Source organism: Ovis canadensis, chromosome 2 (assembly GCF_042477335.2).
Source record: "Ovis canadensis isolate MfBH-ARS-UI-01 breed Bighorn chromosome 2, ARS-UI_OviCan_v2, whole genome shotgun sequence".
Taxonomy (NCBI): domain Eukaryota; kingdom Metazoa; phylum Chordata; class Mammalia; order Artiodactyla; family Bovidae; genus Ovis; species Ovis canadensis.
Genome location: NC_091246.1, coordinates 118,474,438 through 118,498,808, shown reverse-complemented (window position 1 = coordinate 118,498,808; position 24,371 = coordinate 118,474,438). Strand labels below are relative to the sequence as shown.

Here is a 24,371-nt window from a genome sequence, read left to right as displayed (position 1 = left end):
TTAGAGGATATTTGGTTTACAGCACATGGTTCAACTTTGCCTGGTGGCAGTGTTTCCCACAATAAAGTCTTCAATCTGTAGCAGGGCCCAGTAGCAGCCAAGAGCTGCTGTTACAGTGAAGACTAGTAGTCAGAATGGGAGCATGTGGACCTTATCCAGCCATTCATGCTCTGCATTGTGATTTCCCCAAGGAGGTCAGCCAGAGACACTGGGACTCCTTCAGTGTGCTATGCCATTGCAAAAGGCCCAATTGACAAGGCAGGTTGCTTGAAAGCTAGGCCTGCTGAAGGGCCTTCATTTGCTTGAGTGTCCCTCAACATGTGCAGCTTCAGGAAGTCATCTGGTAATGGGTTGGAGTAGCTTCTCCAATGTGTTATATGTTTCCTACAAGATTGAAAGTGGACCTCCAAGAATTGTACTTTTAAATTTTTGTGTGTGATTAGTGCAATAATTTGTTTCTCACTTTGCAGGGTAATTTTAAGTCACTGATTGGTATTAGCCTTTAAATTTTCCATTGAGAAATGAAACCGAGATGGTGTACTTTTTTGCTTTTACTATCTTGGTATGGATGAGAAGCTTCCTAATATAAAAGAGAACAATTTTGGAGAGTCTGACAGTTATTTATCATATTATCTATCCCAGGACTTATTCTGGAGCTAGGGAAATAACCTCAAGATGGGTCTACTACTCCACAGAATCAAATATTGTATGAGCTTAGACCAAGAATGCATCCACCATTTGACCTCTGTAGGCTGCTACTCTGTAAGTAACTAGAGGGCATTTTGGGTCACTGAGAATTGCAGAAAATTAATACTAGAAAAGAAAATCTGTTTTCATCAATGTACAAATTACTGTTATTGTGCTTGTTCAGTTGCTAAGAGGTGTCTGACTATTTGCAACCCAATGAAATGCAGCATGCCAGGCTTCCCTGTCCTTCAGTATCTCCCAAGGTTTGCTCAAACTCATATACATTGATTTGGTGATGCCATCCAAACATCTCATCCTCTGTTGCCCACTTCTCCTCCTGCCCTCAATCTTTCCCAGCATCAGGGTCTTTTCCATTGAGTCAGTTCTTCGCATCAGGTGGCTGAAGTATTGGAGCTTCAGCTTCAATATCAGTCCTTCTAAGGAATATTCAGGGTTGATTTCCTTTAGGATTGAGTGATTTGATCTCCTTGCTGTCCAAGGGACTCTCAAGAGTCTTCTCCAATACCACAGTTCAAAAGCATCAATTCTTTGGCACTCAGCCATCTTTATGGCCTAACTCTCACACCCGTACATGACTACAGGAAAACCATAGCTTTGACTATACAGGCCTTTGTCTGCAAAGTAATTTTTCTGTTTCCTAATACACTGTCTAGGGTTGTCATAGCTTTTCTTCCAAGGAGCAAGCACCTTTTAATTTTATGACTGCAGCCACCACCTGCAGTGATTTTGGAGCCCAAGAAAATAAAATATGTTACTGTTTCCATTATTTCCCCATCTACTTGCCTTGAAGGGATAGATCAGATGCCATAATCTTAGTTTTTCGAATGTTGAGTGTTAATTTTTCACTCTCCTCTTTCATTTTCACCAAGAGGCTCTTAGGTCCCTCTTCACTTTCTGCCATTAGAGTGGTATCATCTGCATATCTGAGATTGTTTATATTTCTCCTGGAAATCTTGATTCCAGCTTGGGATTCGTCACGATGAGTATCTAGCTGATGTATTCTGCATGTAAGTTAAATGTTGTCATGTCTAAGTGTTGTCAGTGAAATAGAAGTAGATGCATTTTTTTTTGAATTCCTTTGCCTTTTCTATGATCCAGTGGATGTTGGCAATTTGGTCTCTGGTTCCTTTATCTTTTCTAAATTCAGCTAGTACATCTGGAAGTTGTCTATTTAACTGCTAAAGCCTAGCTTGAAGGATATTGAGAATTACCTTGCTAGCATGTGAAATGAGTGCAATTGTATGGTAGTTTGAGCATTCTTTGGCATTGCCTTTCTTTGGGATAGCAATGAAAAATGACCTTTTCCAGTTCTGTGGCCACTGCTGAATTTCCAAATTTGCTGGCATTTTCAGTGCAACCCTTTAACAACATCATCTTTTAGGACTTGAAATAGCTCACCTGGAGTTCCATCACCTCCACCTAGCTTTGTTCATAATAATACTTCCAAGGCCCACTTGACTTCACATTCCAGGATGTCTAGTTCTAGGTGAACAACTGCATCATCATGGTTATCCCGGTCATTAAGACCTTTTTTTTGTACAGTTTTGTGTATTCCTGTTACCTCTTTTTAATATCTTCTGCTTCTGTTAGATCCTTACTGTTTCTGTCCCTTATTGTGCCCATTTTGAATGAAATATTTCCCTTTATATCTCTAGTTTTCTTGAAGAGAGCTCTATTCTTTCCCATTCTATTGTTTTCCCCTATTTCACTGCATTGTTCACTTAAGAAGGCTTTCTTTTCTCTCCTTGCTGTTCTCTGGAACTCTACCTTCAGTTGGATGCATCTTTCCCTTTATCTTTTGCCTTTAACTTCTCCTCTTTTCTCAGCTATTTGTAAGGCCTCCTAGGAGGATGATTTTGCCTTGTTACATTTCTTTTTCTTTGGGATGGTTTTGATCACTGACTCCTGTACAATGCTATGAACCAACTCATTGGAAAAGACCCTGGTGCTGGGAAAGATTGAAGGCAGAAGAAGAGGGCAACAGAAGATGAGATGTTTGGATGCAATCACTGATTCAGTGGACATGAATTTGGGCAAACTCTGGGAGATGGTGAGGGACAGGGAAGCCTCGTGTGCTGTGGTCCATGGGATTGTGAAGAGTTGAATACGACTTGGTGATTGAATGACAGACCCTGTGATGAAGAGGACATTTTTTTTTTGGTGTTAGTTCTAGAAGGTCCTGTAGGTCTTCATAGAACTATTCAACTTCAGCTTCTTTGGTATCAGTGGTTGGGGAATAGATTTAGATTAGTGTGATGTTGAATGGTTTTCCTTGGAAATGAATTGAGCTCATTCTGTTGTTTTGGAGATTGCACCCAAGTGATGCATTTTATACTCTCTTGTTGACAATAGGGCTACTCCATTTCTTCTAAGGGATCCTTGCTCACAGGAGTAGATGTAATGGTCATCTGAATTAAATTCCCCCATTCCCATCCATTTTAGTTCACTGATTCCCAAAATGTCAATGTTCACTCTTGCCATCTCCTGCTTGACTACATCCAATTTACCTTGATCCACAGACCTCCCATTCCAGGTTCTTATGCAATATTGTTCTTTACAGAATCAGACTTTACTTTCACCACCAAACACTCAACAACTAGGAGTCATTTCTCTTTGGTCCAGCTGCTTTATTCTTTCTTGAGCCATTTCTCTGCTCTTCTACAGTAGAGTATTGGATACTTTCTGACCTGGGGGGCTCATCTTCTGGTGTCATATCTTTTTGCCTTTTCATACTGTTCATGTGGTTCTCTAGGCAAGAATACTGGAGCGGTTTGCCATTCCCTTCTCCAGTGGACCATGTATTGTCAGAACTCTCCACCATGACCTGCTCATCTTGGTTAACTCTGCATGTCATGGCTCATGGCTTCACTAGTTACAGAAGGCTGTGGCCCATGTGATCATTTTGTTTATCTTTATGTGATTGTGGTTTTCATTCTGGAGGCTTTGAGATTGTAATTCTTGCTTTTTCTGTCTGCCCTATGATGGATGAGGATAAGAGGCTTGTGTAAGCTTCCTGATGGGAGGGACTGGCTTTGGGGAAAACTGGGTCTTGCTTTGGTGGGCAGGGCCATGCTCAGTAAATGTTTAATACAATTGTCTGCTGATGGGTGATGAGGAAGCCCAAGGTGGTGGAATAGAAGGACATGCACTCACCTTCTCTCGTGAGAACACCAAAATCGCAACTAGCTATTGAATAACTATTGATAGGAGAACATTGGAACACCACTAAAAAAGATACCTTATATCCAAGGACACAGGAGAAGCCACAACAAGACAGTAAGAGGGGAACAATCAAATTGAAATCAAATCCCATACCCAACAGGTGGGTTACCCACACTTTGGAGAACGATAATTCCAAAGAAGGTCTTGCTCTATTATGGAGGTTCTAGGCCCCTCATCAGACTTCTCAACCTGGGGACTTGGCAAAGGGACTGGGAGTTCCCAGCGAATCTGACATTGAATAACAGAGAGATTCGATTACAGAAACTCCACAGGACTGGGGAAAGCAGACACTCTAGGAGAGCAGAAAGAAAACCTTGTGTGTATCAGGACCCAGGGGAAAGGAGCAGTGACCCCACAAGAGACTGAACCAGATCTACCTGTGAGTGTTTGAGGGTCTCCTTTGGAGGTTGGAGGTGTGGGTTGGCAGAGGCCAGTCACAGGTGCTGGCAGCAGAAGTTCTGGGAGGCGCATATTGGCCTACGTCCTTTCAGAGGTTGCCTTTAGCCCTAGCATAGAACTTGTAGACTCTTGGACTGGGTCATCTCAGGCCAAACAACTAACAGGGCAGGAGCACAGCTGCATTCATCAGCAGACAAGTTCTTGTTAAATGGCTGCAAATGGCTATGATCTTTCACCACACCTTCCTCTGAAGAAGATGTGAGGGGAGATCGCAAGCATATCCTCAGTTGTGCTGAAGGATTCTTTCTTAAAGGAATATGGCCTCCTTTGAAGAACATACTTAGCTCTAGGAAATGGCCGAGGTCATTAATCCTTCTTAGGATCCTTGATACTTCTTATCAGATCCAGATTTCATCCAGTTTTATGTGTGAAGCTACCCATGTAATTCATTACCATGAACTCCACGATCAACTTGCCTTTTGGCATAAGTCTCTGAAGTTCACTGCGGTCAATGTGCCCACCCTGACTGTGACAATGAAGTGCTTCACAATGAAGTGCTTCACAATGAAGTACCTCTTTTGCCTTGGGATCACATTATCACCATTGGGAAAAGAGGACTCCCTTCCATTACTGTGTCCCCTACTCTCAACAACTCTCCAGAGGAGAGTCATAACAGGGGTTTCCAAGGATGTTGTGCCCTCCTTTATGCCTTGCCACACCTGCTGCCTTCATGAAGGAAGTGGCCTCTGGATTCTCTTGCAGAGAATGCATGGAGCAGCGTGGTAGATCAGACACAGTCAGTCCAAGCCTTTGGATTCTTTTGTATATATTCCAAGAACTAACCAGCTGTACCTAGAATTTACACCCCATTAGGGAAATAAAAGAGAAGTGGTCTTTTTCAGGCTTCATAGGCAAAAGAGCAGATCAGGCCTCTGATCTTGCTTCTAACCTGCCTGGACACTGCCCAGACTGGGAGTGACCAGGAGAGACTGCCTGATGTGAGTGCAAGGCTTGTAGTACCATAGATAAGATGGGGGAAGAATTTTGAGATTGTTGAGCCCCTGGAGGGGGCCTGGCCAACCAAGCCCCAGACTTAACAACATTCCAGGTTTTACAAGTCAAAACAAACAACATTATCATGAAATCAGGCTTGCAGTTTGGTCACAGGTTGATGGTGATATCTGTCTTGGGATTATAAGTGGGAACCTGAATTGCAATCTTTGAAGTCTCACCCACGGAGTAGATGCACTTCCTGGGAACTTTTCCCAATTGGGACTCCAGATGTGCTATGACACTGGACTTCCCAGTGCTGATTCAGTCTGGATGTTGGTCAAAAGCCAATTTAATGTATTCCCTGCTCTTTCTATCTCTCTTTTCTTTTAATGTTAGTATATTTAACTTAAGCTAGATAATTCTCTAATAAATATTTGTATTACTTATTTGTATATAACAAGTGGATTATTTTGTTAGCAAACCCTTTAAACATGAAACAAAAGTGAAGACTTTTGGCAAAATACACCTCTTCCAAGTGATCAACCCAACACATGTAATTTCAAATTCCAAGTAAGTGCTGACTTGTTGAAGCATTATATTTCATCCTTCATTGTGTGATATCCACAGACTCCAATTCCCTATGTACTCCCTACACAGAGTGGGAACTTTTTCAATAAGCAAAATAGTTTTTCTTGAAGTAGACTTTATACCTCTTTATCAGGATATACTAGTTTGTTAGATCCCTGGAGAAATGAAGGGTTTTGGGAATGAGTCTTGAGGCAAATTCACATCATCTTGGGAGACAACTAACTCAAGTGCAGCCACAAAATGTTTGTTACACGATGAGGCTGCTCTCCTATACAGTCCTGAGGGAGGTCCAGTCAGAGTTTTTTGGTTCAGTGTTCTCAGGTAGGTCTGAGTTTAATTACATATCTTTGTCCCACTATCAGGGTCCCTCTTTTTCCCCACCAGCATCATTGCCAACCCTCACATTCAGGCTCTGGGTCTGGGCCTCAGCAGATATGCTGGCTCCTTCCAAGTTGCCTTCAAAGCTTTCTGACCAACTACTTATGTTATCAGTTGAAGACATTATCCTTGGCTTTCAGCTCCTATACAGTTCCCTGTTTATCTGTCAGGAGAAGCCATGTGATTCCAGACACCTTGGTGATCAAAGTCCACTGAGGTCCAATGTCTTGTCCTCCTGCTGACTTTCAGGGATAGCAATGCTGCTGTAGCCATGAGCAGCATGGTTCTATTCTCTCCAGAAAGGAGGTGAAAACCCTGCCTCCCTCAGAAATGTGAGGAAAATAGTTCCAGTTCTTACTATAGGAGTTTTTTTCCTGGATCCACTTAAGTTATGGATTAGGCAGGGAACAGAGAGCACAGTAAAACTGCAAAATATGAGAAGAGTTTGAAGAAGTAACTCTTTGCAAAGTATGGTCACAATATTAAGAAACTACAAAGGGGAGTGAAGTGCCTGTAGTTTGTAATGGTAAAATAGCATTCAGTTCAGTTCAGTTCAGTTCAGTCGTTCAGTCGTGTCCGACTCTTTGCAGCCCCATGAATCGCAGCATGCCAGGCCTCCCTGTCCACTACCAACCCCCGGAGTTCACTCAGATTCACGTCCATCGAGTCAGTGATGCCATCCAGCCATCTCATCCTCAGTTGTTCCCTTCTCCTCCTACCCTCAATCCCTCCCAGCATCAGAGTCTTTTGCAATGAGTCAACTCTTCGCATGAGGTGGCCAAAGTACTGAAGTTTCAGCTTTAGCATCATTCCTTCCAAAGAACACCCAGGGCTGATCTCCTTTAGAATGGACTGGTTGGATCTCCTTGCAGTCCAAAGGACTCTCAAGAGTCTTCTCTAACACCACAGTTCAAAAGCATCAATTCTTCAGTGCTCAGCCTTCTTCATAGTCCAACTCTCACATCCATACATGACTACTGGAAAAACCATAGCCTTGACTAGATGGACCTTAGTTGGCAAAGTAATGTCGCTGCTTTTGAATATGCTATCTAGGTTGGTCACAACGTTTCTTCCAAGGAGTAAGCGTCTTTTAATTTCATGGCTGCAGTCACCATCTGCAGTGATTTGGGAGCCCCCCAAAAATAAAGTCTGACACTGTTTCCACTGTTTCCCCGTCTATTTCCCATGAAGTGATGGGACCAGATGCCATGATCTTCGCTTTCTGAATGTTGAGCTTTAAGCCAACTTTTTCACTCTCCTGTTTCACTTTCATCAAGAGGCTTTTTAGCTCCTCTTCACTTTCGGCCATAAGGGTGGTGTCATCTGGATATCTGAGGTTATTGATATTTCTCCCAGCAATCTTGATTTCAGCTTGTGTTTCTCCCAGTCCAGAGTTTTTCATGATGTACTCTGCATATAAGTTAAATAAGCAGGGTGACAACACACAGCCTTGACGTACTCCTTTTCCTATTTGGAACCAGTGTGTTGTTCCATGTCCAGTTCTAACTGTTGCTTTCTGACCTGCATGCAGATTTCTCAAGAAGCAGGTCAGGTGGTCTGGTATTCCCATCTCTTTCAGAATTTTCCACAGTTTATTGTGATCCACACAGTCAAAGGCTTTGGCATAGTCAATAAAACAGTGATTAGTGGAGATATAACTCCAGAAAGAATGAAGGGATGGAGCCAAAGCAAAAACAATACCCAGCTGTGGATGTGACTGGTGATAGAAGCAAGGCCCGATGCTGTAAAGAGCAATATTGCATAGGAACCTGGAATGTCAGGTCCATGAATCAAGGCAAATTGGAAGTGGTCAAACAAGAGATGGCAAGAGTGAACATCAAGTTTCTAGGACTCAGCGAACTAAAATGGACTGGAGTGGGTGAATTTAACTCAGATGACCAATATATCTACTACTGCAGGCAGAAATCCCTCAGAAGAAATGGAGTAGCTAGCCATCATGGTCAACAAAAGAGTCTGAAATGCCATACTTGGATGCAATCTCAGAAAAGACAGAATGATCTCTGTTCATTTCCAAGGCAAACCATTCAATATCACGGTAATCCAATTCTATGCCCCAACCAGTAATGCTGAAGAAGCTGAAGTTGAACTCTTCTATGAAGATCTACAAGACCTTTTAGAACTAACTCCCCAAAAAGATGTCCTTTTCATTATGCTGCTGCTATTGCTGCTAAGTTGCTTCAGTCGTGTCCAACTCTGTGTGACCCCAAAGAGGGCAGCCCACCAGGCTCCACCGTCCCTGGGATTCTCCAGGCAAGAACACTAGAGTGGGTTGCCATTTTCTTCTCCAATGGATGAAAGTGAAAAGTGAAAGTGAAGTCACTCAGTCGTGTCCGACTCTGTGTGACCCCATGGACTGCAGCCTATCAGGCTCCTCCGTCCATGGGATTTTCCAGGCAAGAGTACTGGAGTGGGGTGACATTGCCTTCTCCTTTTTATTATAGGGGACTGGAATATAAAAGTAGGAAGTCAAGAAACACCTGGCATATCAGGCAAATTTGGCCTTGGAATGCGGAATGAAGCAGGGCAAAGACTAATAGAGTTTTGCCAAGAAGATGCACTGGTCATAGCAAACACCCTCTTCCAACAACACAAGAGAAGACTCTACACATGGACATCACCAGATGGTCAACACCGAAATCAGACTGATTATATTCTTTGCAGCAAAAGATGGAGAAGCTCTATACAGTCAACCAAAGCAAGACCAGGAGCTGACTGTGGCTCAGATAATGAACTCTTTATTATCAAATTCAGACTCAAATTGAAGAAAGTAGGGAAAACCATCCAAGTATGACCTAAATCAAATCCCTTATGATTATATAGTGGAAGTGAGAAATAGATTTAAGGGCCTAGATCTGATAGATAGAGTGCCTGATGAACTATGAAATGAGGTTCGTGACATTGTACAGGAGACAGGGATCGAGATCATCCCCATGGAAAAGAAATACCATTATCATTCCCTAAAGCTCCCTCACCTAAAGATGGTGACTGCAGCCATGAAATTAAAAGACACTTACTCCTTGGAAGAAAAGTTATGTCCAACCTAGATAGCCTAGTGAAAAGTAGACATTACTTTGCTAACAAAGGTCCATCTAGTCAAGGCTATGGTTTTTCCTGTGGTCATGTATGGATGTGAGAGTTGGACTGTGAAGAAAGTTGAGTGCCGAAGACTTGATGCTTTTGAACTGTGGTCTTGGAGAAGACTCTTGAGAGTCCCTTGGACTGCACGGAGACCCAACCAGTCCATTCTGAAGGAGATCAGCCCTGGGATTTCTTTGGAAGGACTGATGCTGAGGCTGAAACTCTAGTACTTTGGCCACCTCATGCGAAGAGTTGACTCATTGGAAAAGACTCTGATGCTGGGAGGGATTGGGGGCAGGAGGAGAAGGGGACGACAGAGGATGAGATGGTTGGATGGTATAACTGACTCGATGGACATGAGTCTGAGTGAACTCCAGGAGTTGGTGATGGACAGGAGGCCTGGCATGCTGTGATTCATGGGGTTGCAAAGAGTCTGACATGACTGAGTGACTGAACTGTACTGTACTGAAAGCTATGTGAAGAGGGCCTCCAGACAATATTTGGTGAAATGATACAGCACACTTTCAGTTTGCTGAAAAGAGGAAAAGAGATACCAGTGTCAATCCCCCTTTCTTCTAGCTCCTGCCAGCAGTTTCCATTGGCCAAACCCAACCAGAATTACAGGGTGTTGGACACCTTCAGAGACTTCCCTGGTGGCTCAGATGGTAAAGCGTCTGCCTGCAATATGGGAGACCCAAGTTCGATCCCTGGGTTGGGAAGATCTCCTGGAGAAGGAAATGGTAACCCACTCCAGTATGTTGTCTATGTCGGCCAGCTTCTGGGCCAGAAGCAGAATGGAGAAAGGAGAGGTGAGCCTATAGGTCAGAGGGAGGAGCTGCAGCTCACTTAGAAAGTTCATGTTTCTTTGCTCTGGGAAAATTCCATGCCTCCTCTACTCCAAGACCTCACAATTGATCAACTCCCATTTGCAATTTTACTCCACTGAGTTCATGGAAATCCTCAAAAAAGAACATTGTCATTAGTAACTTTACAAATTTATTTCTGCAGCTTGATCCAAATTTCTGTCTTATCAAATAATAGCAGTGCCTCTGGCTTCATCAAAGGCCTCGTGTGTACTCTGAATCTTGAACCTTCATTTTCTCAGGAGTTGTACTTTTTCTAAAAAGAAACTGCTCTCCTCTGCATCATCTACCACACCATTTCCACCCACATACAGACATAACTTCATAGGCTTCATTCATTCATTCATTTGTTAATTTAAAGACATTTATTTCATGTTTTTTTTTTAAATGTTCCAGGCAATGTTTCCAGGTTCTAGAGTTGGGAAAGTGAAAACAAACAAAAAATTCTGATGGTATGGAACTTCCATTTAAGACTATCTTAAAAATACTCATCTCCCTCTAACCACCACCCCAGTTCCTAAAACTTTTGGAAACATTTTCTTCTGTGCCATTTGCATCTTTTGTTTTCCAATTCATTCACTTTTTATTACTATAAATAATTCAGGCATAAAAATTGGAAAATATAATGATTATCTATGTATGTACTACCCATTTTACTTGAAAAAAAAATACTGCATGTAATGCAAGATTACTCTCTATCCTTCTCAATAACATCAGCCCCCAACTAAAGGTAAATATAAGCATAGATTTGATGGTTTTGCTCTGCTTTGTGTAGTCAAATGGAGAAGGCAATGGCATCCTACTCCAGTACTCTTGCCTGAAAAATCCCATGGATCAATCAAAATTTCCCATGTTATTACATGGTCTTGACCTTGTGTCAACACCAAGCCTCACCTGTGCTGGTGCATTAGCTGTGCTGGGCTCTCCTCTGTGTAGGTGAGTGACAATCACTTACTGAGTTTGTTCTTTGTGCTGGGCAATTTTCTAGGTACCTGTCCTAATGGTGTTTATCTTCAAGAGAGACAGAAAGTAGATTAGATAAATGTTCAGGCAGTGGTGAGCTCTGAGAAGAAAGATGCAGTCAGCAGTTCTATCTAGGTTGGTTGGGGACAGGACATCTGGACAGAAACAAAGTGAAGGACCAGATGTGGAAATTTCTAGAGAAGGAAGGAGCAGCCAAGTGCTCAGGGAGTAAGCTCCCAAGGCAAGGGTATGTTGGAGTGTTCCTGTCACAGCAGAGTGACCTGAGGGAAGAGGAACCCCGGGTCTGACTCTGCAAGATATAGGCCTAGCAGAGGAATTTAGATATTGGTTCATTGGAAGAAAAAACTAGATGAACGAATGGAATGTTGAAGGGAGAGTGTCAGTCCCAGCTGTCCTAGAAACATGCTGTAATCTCCATTGCTGTGTCAAAGGCAAACATTGGGCAAAGTAGGGAGACTGATTTTATTTAGGTTATTGCAATGAAGAGAAAAAAACAGATCCACAAATCAGCATCTCAGAAGGGTGGACTTGCTGCTTTCTGTGCGGAGTAAACAAGCTACAGATGAGGTGATTTGTAACTGGGGTTGTTTCCTGAAAGGGACATGTCAATTATTATTTTAGCCAATTATGAAAAAAAGTTTTAATTATTGATCAATCATGAGATGAAGGACAGGAAGTTGGAGGGTCTGTGTTTGCCCTTGGCAGTTGCAATTGTATAACCACAGGACCTCAGGTCACCCTGTTTCAAACATTCAAGTAAAATCCATCTTAAAACTGAGAATATCTAAATATAAATATCTGAATACAAAATGTGAATTTTTACTTGCTTTGTCCAGTGGGAATGTCCAGCTCGCAAACCCTGGTGAGGGTCCCAGTTCATGGAGGTGAGGTATACAGTACTGCTCACCACTAGTAATGGTCTCCTCACTGCAGGCTGCACCCACTGCCGGCCGCACCCACTGCCTCCCCTGTGGGGTTGGAGTAGCTAAAGAGAGCTCAAGAAGCAAAGCATTGGTCCGTACAATACTTTATTCACAGAGGAGAGACTCAGCAAGAACCAAGTCTGGTCTGTGGTGTACTGTATCTTCTGATCTCCTAATGTCAACACCAGGTAATGGGCTGCATGGTCCCCTCCCTGCTGCAGGCAAAGATCCTCTCTCCTTCCCACAGGGGCAGATAAACTAGTGGGCTGGACAATGCTATGGGCCTAGGGCCCTGGAGGTGCAATCCCAGGAAGGGATGACAGACCCCATGATAGTTGCTTTCCGAACCAGCCTCTTAAGAGAAAAGCAACAAGAGCTAGTACAAAATCTACAGCAGAACTTCTGAGAAGCAAATTCTTTTGTCTTCATCCCTGTCCCTGTCATCAGCACCGGCTGGTTCTTGAGCTCTCTCTTCCTCTCAGGCCCCAAAATGCCCCACATGCAGCTCATTCCTTCCCTACCCACCTCAACTTTCTTGGATTTATCTTCCATCCTCTTCCAGTCTTACATTTTCAGTGCAAAAATTCCCACAGTCTTTCCTTTGTTTCCTTTCCATGTTGCTGGGTTGTTGTTGTTGTTGTTGTTTTTACACCTCATTTATGTAAACTTATGAAAAGACCACCTTTTTCCTCCTTGGTGGTTCCTCTCTCAGAGATGCAAACAGTCTCAGATGCCGAAGGTGAGGTAGCATGAGGATTAGAACACTAGAAAGTAATGCTCGTTTTCAGTTTTTCTTCCCACATCACACTGGACTTTAAGGGCTTCCCTGGTGGCTCAGAGGTTAAAGCGTCTGCCTGCAATGTGGGAGACCTGGGTTCGATCCCTGGGTCGGGAAGATCCCCTGGAGAAGGAAATGGCAACCCACTCCAGTGTTCTTGCCTGGAAAATCCCATGGACGGAGGAGCCTGGAGGGGCTCAAAGAGTCAGACACGATTGAGAGACTTCACTTTCACTTTCAAGGGACACTAAAATAAGTTGCAGATGTTGTGGTGTGAATGAGCAAGGGGACTGGTTTTTACTGACCTTTTGTCTCTTTCTTACACTCTTTCGTGATTCTGCAGTGGTAGGAAATCAAAGAAAACTTTCATGGGGTAAATGCTTCCAGGGAAGCATTTGTGAAAAGGGAAGCCACTGGTAAAATAGAGTAGAAATCTCAACAGTGAAACATCAGTAGACTGGCAGTAGAGAGACGTCTGGGGGCAGGGGTGTTGGTGTTGGGTGGGAGCCTCCTGAGGCCAAACAGAAGTTGGCCTCCTCTCCCACTGTGGTCAATGAAATTCATTTATCAGGCACTATCAGAACATAAAGTGGGCCTGAAGAACAAAGGGTTTGGGGTTGAAATCCACTGTCTGCATGGTGATGGAACTCCTGGCCTTTGCCTATGAACAGACTTTTAACTACTGAACAATTCATAGACCCCTAGACTTCACAGTGCTTTTAGACTTGACATAGGGCAGACCACTTGTGATATATGCAGACTTGTCCTCAACTCATTGTTTCTGCTCAGATATAAGCTTTGTAGAAAGATGAAGGAGGGCAAACTCTGAAGGTGCTTCAGAAGGCTCTCTGCCCTGGTGCTCAGGAAACCAGTATTGATTTCTTCTTGCCAGTAGAGAGAAATAGAACTAAGAGGTGGCAAAATAAATCCTTTTGGAATGTCTATTTTGAGGACACTTTATTCTGTGGGTGAATTAAGAACAAGATTTGTAATTAAGTGCCTAATCAATTACATAACACCATGAGGTGTGTACAGATGAAAGAGGAGCCAGTTAAGCCCTACCCTCTAGAAGCTTTCACAAAGAAGCCCATATTTCATTATGTTCTCCCTCTTCAATCTCTCCCTGAGGCTGCCAAGTGTTGGCAAGTTCTCTAATACAATTAGACTACTGAGAGGCCCTTGCATGCAGCCTGGCCTCAAAAAAATAAAAAAGTATTTGTGGTTTAATATATGATTGCAGAATTTGTTATACACAGGCAACCAAGATAAGTCTTCAGTTATCTTTATTAGAATCATTATTTTTGGAAAAAGTAGTGGCTAATAAAAGGAAGTTTAAATAATTGTTGAATGTCCAGTCAGTTGGAAAAGGTAGCTTGGTCCAGATGCACTTCTGTGGCTCTGAGTTGTTCCACATGATGATAAATTTTTATCATGTAACAATAGCAAATAATATGCTATTTAAAACAATTTATGGAATTGAGCTGCAGGAGTTGCTTACAAGCAACTCCTGCAGCTCAATTCCAGAAAAATAAACGACCCAATCAAAAAATTGGCCAAAGAACTCAATAGACATTTCTCCAAAGAAGACATACAGATGGCTAACAAACACATGAAAAGATGTTCAACATCACTCATTGTCAGATAAATGCAAATCAAAACCGCAATGAGGTACCATTTCACGCCAGTTAGAATGGCTGCAATCCAAAAGTCTACAAGCAATAAATGCTGCAGAGGATGTGGAGAAAAGAGAACCCTCTTACACTGTTGGTGGGAATGCAAACTAGTACAGCCACTATGGAGAACAGTGTGGAGATTCCTATAAAAACTGGAAATAGAACTGCCTTATGACCCAGCAATCCCACTGCTGGGCATTCATACCGAGGAAACCAGAATTGAAAGAGACACGTGTACCCCAATGTTCATCACAGCACTGTTTATAATAACATGGAAGCAACCTAGATGTCCATCAGCAGATGAATGGATAAGAAAGCTGTGGTACATATACACAATGGAGTATTACTCAGCCATTAAAAAGAATACATTTGAATCAGTTCTAATGAGGTGGATGAAACTGGAGCTGATTATACAGAGTGAAGTAAGCCAGAAAGAAAAACACCAATACAGTATACTAATGCATATATATGGAATTTAGAAAGATGGTAACAATAACCCTGTATGTGAGACAGCAAAAGAGACACAGATGTATAGAACAGTCTTTTGGACTCTGTGGGAGAGAGAGAGGGCGGGATGATTTGGGGGAATGTCATGGAAACATGTATAATATCATATAAGAAACGAATTGCCAGTCCAGGTTTGATACAGGATCCTTGGGGCTGGTGCACTGGGATGACCCGGAGGGATGATACGGGGAAAGAGGAGGGAGCGGTATTCAGGATGGGGAACACGTGTATGCCCGTGGCAGATTCATGTTGATGTGTGGCAGAACCAACACAATATTGTAAAGTAATTAGCCTCCAATTAAAATAAATAAATTTAAATTAAAAACCACAATTTATGTAAGATATTTGAATAAAAGTAATTTGAAACAATTCATAGTGATGATGTTAAACTTTCCCTAAGTCAGTGCTCCTGGAAACTGTAAAGGTTAGGAAACTTCCTTTATGTTCCTAAAAATGATTACTGATCCCCCCACAACCACCTGCCCTATGTGACTTAGGCAAGACTCATGGATGCTCCCTATTATTTATCTAGAGTGAGGCCACACACAGACCTTCCAAATTCCCATTCTCATAAATGATTAGCTGAATTGACTGTATTCACTCACCAATCCAGGAAAACGTCCTTCCTCCAAGTTCCCTCAATATGGGGTCACTATGAGCACTGCCCTCCTTAATACCCACCTGGCAACATTTACTACTCAACTATGGGATCACACCACCCACTTGGAAGAGACCCTGTTCTTTCTAGCCTTATTCACCCCTCCCTATGACAGAAAATCCCCTTCTGACTCATCTTGAGAGCTTTGCAGGTCTGACGGTCAAAGTGCTCCTACTGTTGTACTAGCTCTTTTTTCTATGGCAAAATCACTTTCCCCTAATGAAACGACATTCAAGCCCCAGTGTCCCCATCTTTTGAAGTAAAATCTTTTCCTATAGTCTTGCAGGCCTCCCCTGAGTCTCAAAAGGCTGGATCAAGAGTTAATGATTGGAAGAATGTGAACATATAGTAAGAAAAAAATAGCAGTTGGCCCAGGAGAACTGGTAACAATTTAAACAATAGATCAGCCCCAGCCAGCCAGTGAAGGGTTAATACGGTAGCAGAGATGTGCCTGCAAACGGGTCTCTCTGCTCGGGCTGAACGTCCTTGCAAATGAGGCGTTCTGCCAAAGAGTCTGGACACAGCCTTGAGTTTAATGGTCCTTGCAAATGAGGGAGCATTACCTTCTTGTGATAAGAAGGAGAAGAGGGCTTTGGACAGACTCTGCAGCAGACAGGGATTTCACTCCCCTTTGCTGTACAATAACATGTATGCACCTGCGCTGTACTGAAAAGGCTTATTCATGCAGTCTAGAATTCTGCCTAGGGGGCTTTTATAATAATAAACCGCAATTAGTTTTGCGCAGTTCTGTTCCTCCAGCTGGAGTGTGTATTATCTGTCTCTTGTGTGTCTCGTGTTTTGTCTTTGTATAATTTTGCTCGCAACAAGCCAGCAAGATGGATCTGTGACAAACTTCAGTCTTCCATGCTCTTGGTTGATGCCCTCTCCATCAAGAAATCCTTCTCTATTCCATACTTCAAAGTTTCAGTTTGTTTGGCCTCCCATGAAACGGGCACATGAAATTGAGTTTGACAACAATTTCTGGAGAGTCAGCCAGGAGTCTGTGCCCATGGTAGGTTGACACTGATCTGGGGGCATCTCTTTCTTAAGTCCTTACCAGCTTCCAAGGCCTCATTTTACTATGGGGAACTTGGAGGAACTATTCCCAACAGGCATCATTACCCTCAGCAAACCTTTGGTTTTGTTTTGGTGTAGGTTGCTCTGGGGTACAGAGGAATCCCACCCTCCACTCCATCTGGGCTTATTCTCCTTTAAGAACTGAACTGGTACAGGTTGCTTCTCTTCTGGGAACTGGGCCAGTTTGGTCTGTCTCAGTTCAGTTCAGTTCAGTCGCTCAGTCGTGTCCGACTCTTTGTGACCCCATGAATCACAGCACACCAGGCCTCCCTGTCCATCACCATCTCCCGGAGTTCATTCAGACTCATGTCCATTGAGTCCGTGATGCCATCCAGCCATCTCATCCTCGGTCGTCCCCTTCTCCTCCTGTCCCCAATCCCTACCAGCATCAGAGTCTTTTCCAATGAGTCAACTCTTCACATGAGGTGGCCAAAGTACTGGAGTTTCAGTTTCAGCATCATTCCTTTCAAAGAAATCCCAGGGCTGATCTACTTCAGAATGGACTGGTTGGATCTCCTTGCAGTCCAAGGGACTCTCAAGAGTCTTCTCCAACACCACACTTCAAAAGCATCAATTCTTCGGCACTCAACCTTCTTCACAGTCCAACTCTCACATCCATACATGACCACAGGAAAAACCATAGCCTTGACTAGACGGACCTTAGTCAGCAAAGTAATGTCTCTGCTTTTGAATATACTATCTAGGTTGGTCATAACTTTTCTTCCAAGGAGTAAGCGTCTTTTAATTTCATGGCTGCAGTCACCATCTGCAGCGATTTGGGAGCCCCCCAAAGATAAAGTCTGACACTGTTTCTACTGTTTCCCCATCTATTTCCCATGAAGTGATGGGATCAGATGCCATGATCTTCGTTTTCTGAATGTTGAGCTTTAAGCCAACTTTTTCCTCTCCTGTTTCACTTTCATCAAGAGGCTTTTTAGTTTCTCTTCACTTTCGGCCATAAGGGTGGTGTCATCTGGATATCTGAGGTTATTGATATTTCTCCCAGCAATCTTGATTCCAGCTTGTGTTTCTTCCAGTCCAGCGTTTCTCATGATGTACTCTGCATATAAGTTAAATAAGCAGGGTGACAACACACAGCCTTAACGTACTCCTTTTCCTATTTGGAACCAGTCTTTTGTTCCATGTCCAGTTCTAACTGTTGCTTCCTGACCTGCGTACAGATTTCTCAAGAGGCAGGTCAGGTGGTCTGGTATTCCCATCTCTCTCAGAATCTTCCATAGTTTATTGTGATCCACACAGTCAAAGGATTTGGCATAGTCAATAAAGCAGAAATAGATGTTTTTCTGGAACTCTCTTGCTTTTTCCATGATCCAGCAGATGTTGTCAATTTGATCTCTGGTTCCTCTGCCTTTTCTAAAACCAGCTTGAACATCAGGGAGTTCACGGTTCACATATTGCTGAAGTCTGGCTTGGAGAATTTTGAGCATTACTTTACTAGCATGTGAGATGAGTGCAATTGTGCAGTAGTTTGAGCATTCTTTGTCATTGTCTTTCCTTGGGATTGGAATGAAAACTGACCTTTTCCAGTCCTGTGGCCACTGCTGAGTTTTACAAATTTGCTTCCATATTGAGTGCAGCACTTTCACAGCATCATCTTTCAGGATTTGAAACAGCTCAACTGGAATTCCATCACCTCCACTAGCTTTGTAGTGATGCTTTCTAAGGCCCACTTGACTTCACATTCCACGATGTCTGGCTCTAGATTAGCGATCACATCATCATGATTATCTTGGTCATGAAGATCTTTTTTGTACAGTTCTTCCATGTATTCTTGCCACCTCTTCCTAATATCTTCTGCTTCTGTTAGGTCCATACCATTTGTGTCCTTTATCGAGCCCATCTTTGCATGAAATATTCCCTTGGGATCTCTAATTTTCTTGAAGAGATCTCTAGTCTTTCCCATTCTGTTGTTTCCCTCTATTTCTTTGCATTGGTCACTGAAGAAGGCTTCTTATCTCTTCTTGCTATTCTTTGGAACTCTGCATTCAGATGCTTATATCTTTCCTTTTCTCCTTTGCTTTTGTGTAGACGCCTGCATTTGTGAGGGGGATTGGAGTTGTTAAATCTTAACTGCAAGGCCATAACTGTTGTTTAAGTGTGTGTGTGTTCTTATATTTTGACAAAATGGGAAATCAGACCTCTATTCTGTCCCGCAGTCCCCTATGGTGTACAAAATGTGAAAATCTTCAGCTGTGCTCCTATGAAGATAAAAAGATGATTTTTGAAAATTAACACCACATGGCAACAATATACTTTAGACTGGAGAAAAATACTAAGATGAAACTCTTTCGACATTCTAGAACTGAGTCTTCTGGCACATATAGCTAGAGAAAGCTGGCTTGATTAATTTCCCTTTTTTTTTTTTTTTTCAAAATTCAGACCCTGAGAGAACAAAAGCATTCCTAGGATAAAGCTTGATAGAACTTGATATGACTCTTATCAAGTTCTTAAAATGCAAATACTGCTGACATTATATACATATATTTGCCTCAGTGTTCAAGAGGAAAAGGGAAATCTCTAGTTAAATCATCACAGAGTATAATACTCATGAAATATAGAACTTTATGTCTACTGGTAAATGGACATGTACAATGATTGACTAACAGTTTGGTATAACCTCAAATGTAAAATGCATATGTGTAGTCTCTAAAATGTCCATCAGCAGATGAATGGATAAGAAAGCTGTGGTACATATACACAATGGAGTATTACTCAGCCGTTAAAAAGAATACATTTGAATCAGTTCTGTTGAGATGGATGAAACTGGAGCCGATTATACAGAGTGAAGTAAGCCAGAAAGAAAAACACCAATACAGTATACTAACACATATATATGGAATTTAGAAAGATGGCAATGATGACCCTGTGTGCAAGACAGCAAAAAAGACACAGATGTGTATAGTGGACTTTTGGACTCTGAGGGAGAGGGAGAGAGTGTGATGATTTGGGAGAATGGTATTGAAACATGTATACTATCATGTAAGAATCGAATCACCAGTCTATATCCGATGCAGGATACAGCATGCTTGGGGCTGGTGCAGGGGGATGACCCAGAGGGATGTTGTGGGGAGGGAGGTGGGAGGGGGGTTCATGTTTGGGATCGCATGTACACCCGTGGTGGATTCATGTCAATGTATGGCAAAACCAATACAGTATTGTAAAGTAAAATAAAGTAAAAATAAAAATTAAAAAAAATAAAATGTTTCCCCATCAGCATACCTCTCAGCTTATTCAAATTTTACTTAATTGATTAGTAGTACTGGGAGAAATGTCAATAACCTCAAATATGCAGATGACACCGCCCTTATGGCAGAAAGTGAAGAACTAGAGCCTCTTGATGAAAGTGAAAGAGGAGAGTGAAAAAGTTGGCTTAAAACTCATCATTCAGAGAACTAAGATCATGGCATCTGGCCCCATAATTTCATGGCAAATAGATGGGGAAACAATGGAAACAGTGAGAGACTTTATTTCGGGGGGGGGGGGGCTCCAAAATTACTGCAGATGTGACCGGAGCCATGAAATTAAAAGTCATTTGCTCCTTGGAAGAAAAGTTATGACCAACCTAGGATGCATATTAAAAAGCAGAGACATTACTTTGCCAACAAAGGTCCGTCTAGTCAAAGTATGGTTTTTCTAGAAGTCATGCATGGATGTGAGAGAATTGGACTATAAAGAAAGCCAAGCACCTAAGAATTGATGCTTTTGAACTGTGGTGTTGGTGAAGACTCTTGAGAGTCCCCTGGATTGCAAGGAGATCCAACCAGTCCACCCTAAAGGAGATAAGTCCTGGGTGTTCATTGGAAGGACAGATGTTGAAGCTGAAACTCCAATAGTTTGGCCATCTGATGCAAAGAACTGACTCCTTGGAAAAGACCCTGATGTTGAGAAAGATTGAAGGCAGGAGAAGAAGGGGATGGCAGAGGATGAGATGGTTGGATGGCATCACTGACTCGATGGACATGAGTTTGATTATACTCTGGGAGTTGGTGATGGACAGGGAGGCCTGGCGTGCTGCAGTCCATGGGATCACAGAGTTGGACATGACTGAGCAACTGAACTGAACTTAGAACCTAAAACAAAGAAAAATCTTTTAAACTCAAGTGAGTAAACTTATTCCAATTGTAATTTTCAGTTTTGCATTTGACAGATGAGTTGCCACAAGACATGGGAAATGACTCTGTTCTTTTTTTGTTTTTAATTTTTAATTGGAGGATAATTGCTTTACAATATTGTGTTAGTTTCTGCCAACACCAACATGAATCAGCCATAGATATGTATATGGCTCTTTCCTCTTGAACCTCTCTCCTGCCTCCCCTACAATTCCAGCCCCCTGGGTTGTCACAGAGCCTGGATTTCAGCTCCCTCAGGAGTCATAGAGCAAATTACTTGACTTTTACACATGATAATGTATACCTTTCAGTGTTACTCTTTCAATTCGTCCCTTCTTCTCTTTCCCCCAGTGTGTCTACAAGTCTGTTCTCTATGTCTGTATCTCCATGTTACTCTGCAAATACGTTCATCAGTACCAATTTTCTAGATTCCATATGTTTTTCTCTTTCTGACTTACTTCACTCTGTGTAATTGGCTGTAGGTTTGTCCACCTCATTAGAACTGACTCAAATGCATTTCTTTTTATAGCCAAGTTGTACCCTGGTAGCTCAGCTGGTAAAGAATCTGCCTGCAATACATGAGACCCCAGTTTGATTCCTGGGTTGGGAAGATCTGTTGGAAAAAGGTATGGCAATCCACTCCAGTATTCTTGCCTGGAGAATTCCATGGGCTATCACTGGGTTGTAGAGAGTTGGACACGACTGAGCAACTTTCACTTTTCACCGCAACTTCTTTATCTATTCAACAGTCAACAGACATCTAGATTGCTTCCATGTCTTTGCTATTGTAAGTAGTGCTGCAAAGAATATTGGGATACTTGAGTCTTTTTGAATTATGGTTGTCTCTGGGTATGTGCCCAGTAGTGAGATTGCTGGGTCATATGGTAGTTTTATTTCTAGCTTTTAAAAGAATCTCCATATTGTTCTCCATAGTGGCTGAATCACTTTACATTCCCACAACTGTGCAAGAGGGTTTCCTTTTCTATACATTCTCTCCAGCATTTATTGTTTATAGATATTTTGATGATGGCCATTCTGACTGGTATGGAGTGATACCTCACTTTGTTTTGGTTAGCATTTCTCTAATAATGAGTCATATTGAGCATCTTCCTATGTGTTTATTGGTCATCTATATGTCTTCTTCAGAGAAATGTCTATTTAGAGTCTTCTGCCCACTTTTTGGTTGGGCTGTTTGTTTTTCTGATATTGAGTTGCATGAGTTGCTTGTGTATTTTGGAGATCAACCCTTTGTCAGTTGTTTCATTTACTATCATTTTCTCCCATTCTGAGGGTGTCTTTTTATCATATTTATAGTTTCCTTTAGTATGCAAAAGCTTTTAAGTTTAATTATATCACATTTGTTTATTTTTGTTTTTATTTCCGTTACTCTAGGAGGTATGTCAAAGAGGATCTTGCTACAATTTTTGTCAAAGAGGGTTCTGCTTATGTTTTCCTGCAAGAGTTTTAAAGTTTCTGGCCTTACATTTAGATCTGTAATCCATTTTGAATTTATTTTTGTGTATAGTGTTAGGAAGTATTCTAATTTCATTCCTATACAGGTAGCTGTCCTGTTTTCCCAGCACCACATAATGAAAAGGCTGTTTTTCTCCACTGTACATTCTTGCCTCTTTTCTCAGAGATAAGGTGCCATTGGGGCATTGGTTTATCTCTGGATTTTCTATCTTGTTCTATTGATCTATATTTCTAGTTTTTATGTCTTGATTACTGTAGCTCTGTAGTGTAGTCTGAAGTCAGGAACATTGATTCCTCCAGCTCTATTTTTCATATGATTACTTCGGCTGTTCTGTTTTTTTTGTTTGTTTGTTTGTTTGTTTCCATATAAATTATATATATATATTTTTTTTTGTTTGTTTTGTTTTGTTCTGTGAGAAATGCCATTGTTAATTTGATAGCAATTGCATTGAATCTGTAGGTTGCTTTGGGTAGTGTAGTCATTTTCATAGTATTGATTCTTCCAGTCCAAGGACATGATATAAATATATCATTGATCCATCTATCCATCTGTTTGTATTATCTTTGATTTCTTTCATCAGCATCTTATAGTTTTCTGCCTACAGGTCTTTGTCTCTTTCGGCAGGTTTATTTCTAGATATTTTATTCTTTTCATTGAAATGGCAAATAGAATTGTTTTCTTAATTTCTCTTTCTGATTTTTTGTTGTTAATATATATGAATGCAAGGGCTTCTGTGTATTGATTGTGTATTCTAAGGCTTTACTAAGTTCATTGATTTTCTCTAGTAATTTTCTGATGGTATCTTTAGGATTTTCACCTGCAAACAATGAGTTTTGCCTCTTCTTTTCCATTCTGGATTCCTTTTATTTCTTTTTCTTCTCTGCTGGGTAAGAACTTAAAAAAACTATATTGAATAATAGTGGTGAGAGTGGGCACCCTTATCTTGTTCCTCATCTTACAGGAAGTGCTTTCCATTTTTCACCACTGAGATTAATGTTTGCAGTGGGTTTGTCATATATGGCCTTTATTATGTTGAGGTAGCTTCTTTCCATGCTCATTTATGAAGACTTTTTTTTTTTAACCATAAATGGGTGTTGAATTTTGTGAAAAGCTTTCTCTGCATCTATTGAGATTATCATATGGTTTTTATCTTTCAATCTGCCTATATAGTATCTCATATTGATTGATTTGTGTATATTGAAGAAACCTTGCATCCATGGGATAAACCCCGTCTAATTAAACTTAAAAGTCTTGGACAGCCAAGGAAACTATAAACAAGATGAAATGACAACCCTCAGATGGGAGAAAATAATTGGAAATGAAGCAGGTCAATCTCCAAGATATATAAGCAGCTCATACATCTCAATATCAGGAAAACAAACAGCCCAATAAAAAAATGGGCAGAAGACCTAAAAAGACATTTCTCCAAAGAAGACAGACAGATCACCAATAAATACATGAAAAGATGCTAAACATCACTCTTTATTAGAGTAATGCAAACCAAAATTACAATGACATATCACCTCACACCAGTGAGAATGACCATCATCAAAAAAATCTACAAACAAGAAATGCTGGAGAGGATGTAGAGGAAAGGGAACCCTCTTGCCCTGTTATGACTCTGGTAGCTCAGACAGTAAAGAATCTGCCTGAAATGCAGGAGACCCAGGTTTGATCCCTGAGTTGGGAAGATCTCCTGGAGAAGGGAATGGCAATCCTCTCCAGTATTATTGTCAAGAGAATCCTATGGACAGAGGAGCCTGTCAGGCTACAGTCCATGGAGTCACACAGGGTCAGACACAACTGAGTGACTAACTCTTGCACTTGCACTTTTGATGGGATTGTAAATTGATACAGCCACTATGGTGAATAATATGGAGATTCCTTAAAAAACTAGGAATGAGATTACCATATTAC

General features: G+C 41.6%; 1 long non-coding RNA gene across 1 annotated transcript in view; it reads right to left on the bottom strand.

Moving 5' to 3' along the window:
* The window catches only part of LOC138433724 (uncharacterized), a 50,448-nt gene that overhangs the window by 1,902 nt on the left and 24,175 nt on the right, over positions 1–24,371 (bottom strand). The window lies entirely within an intron of this gene.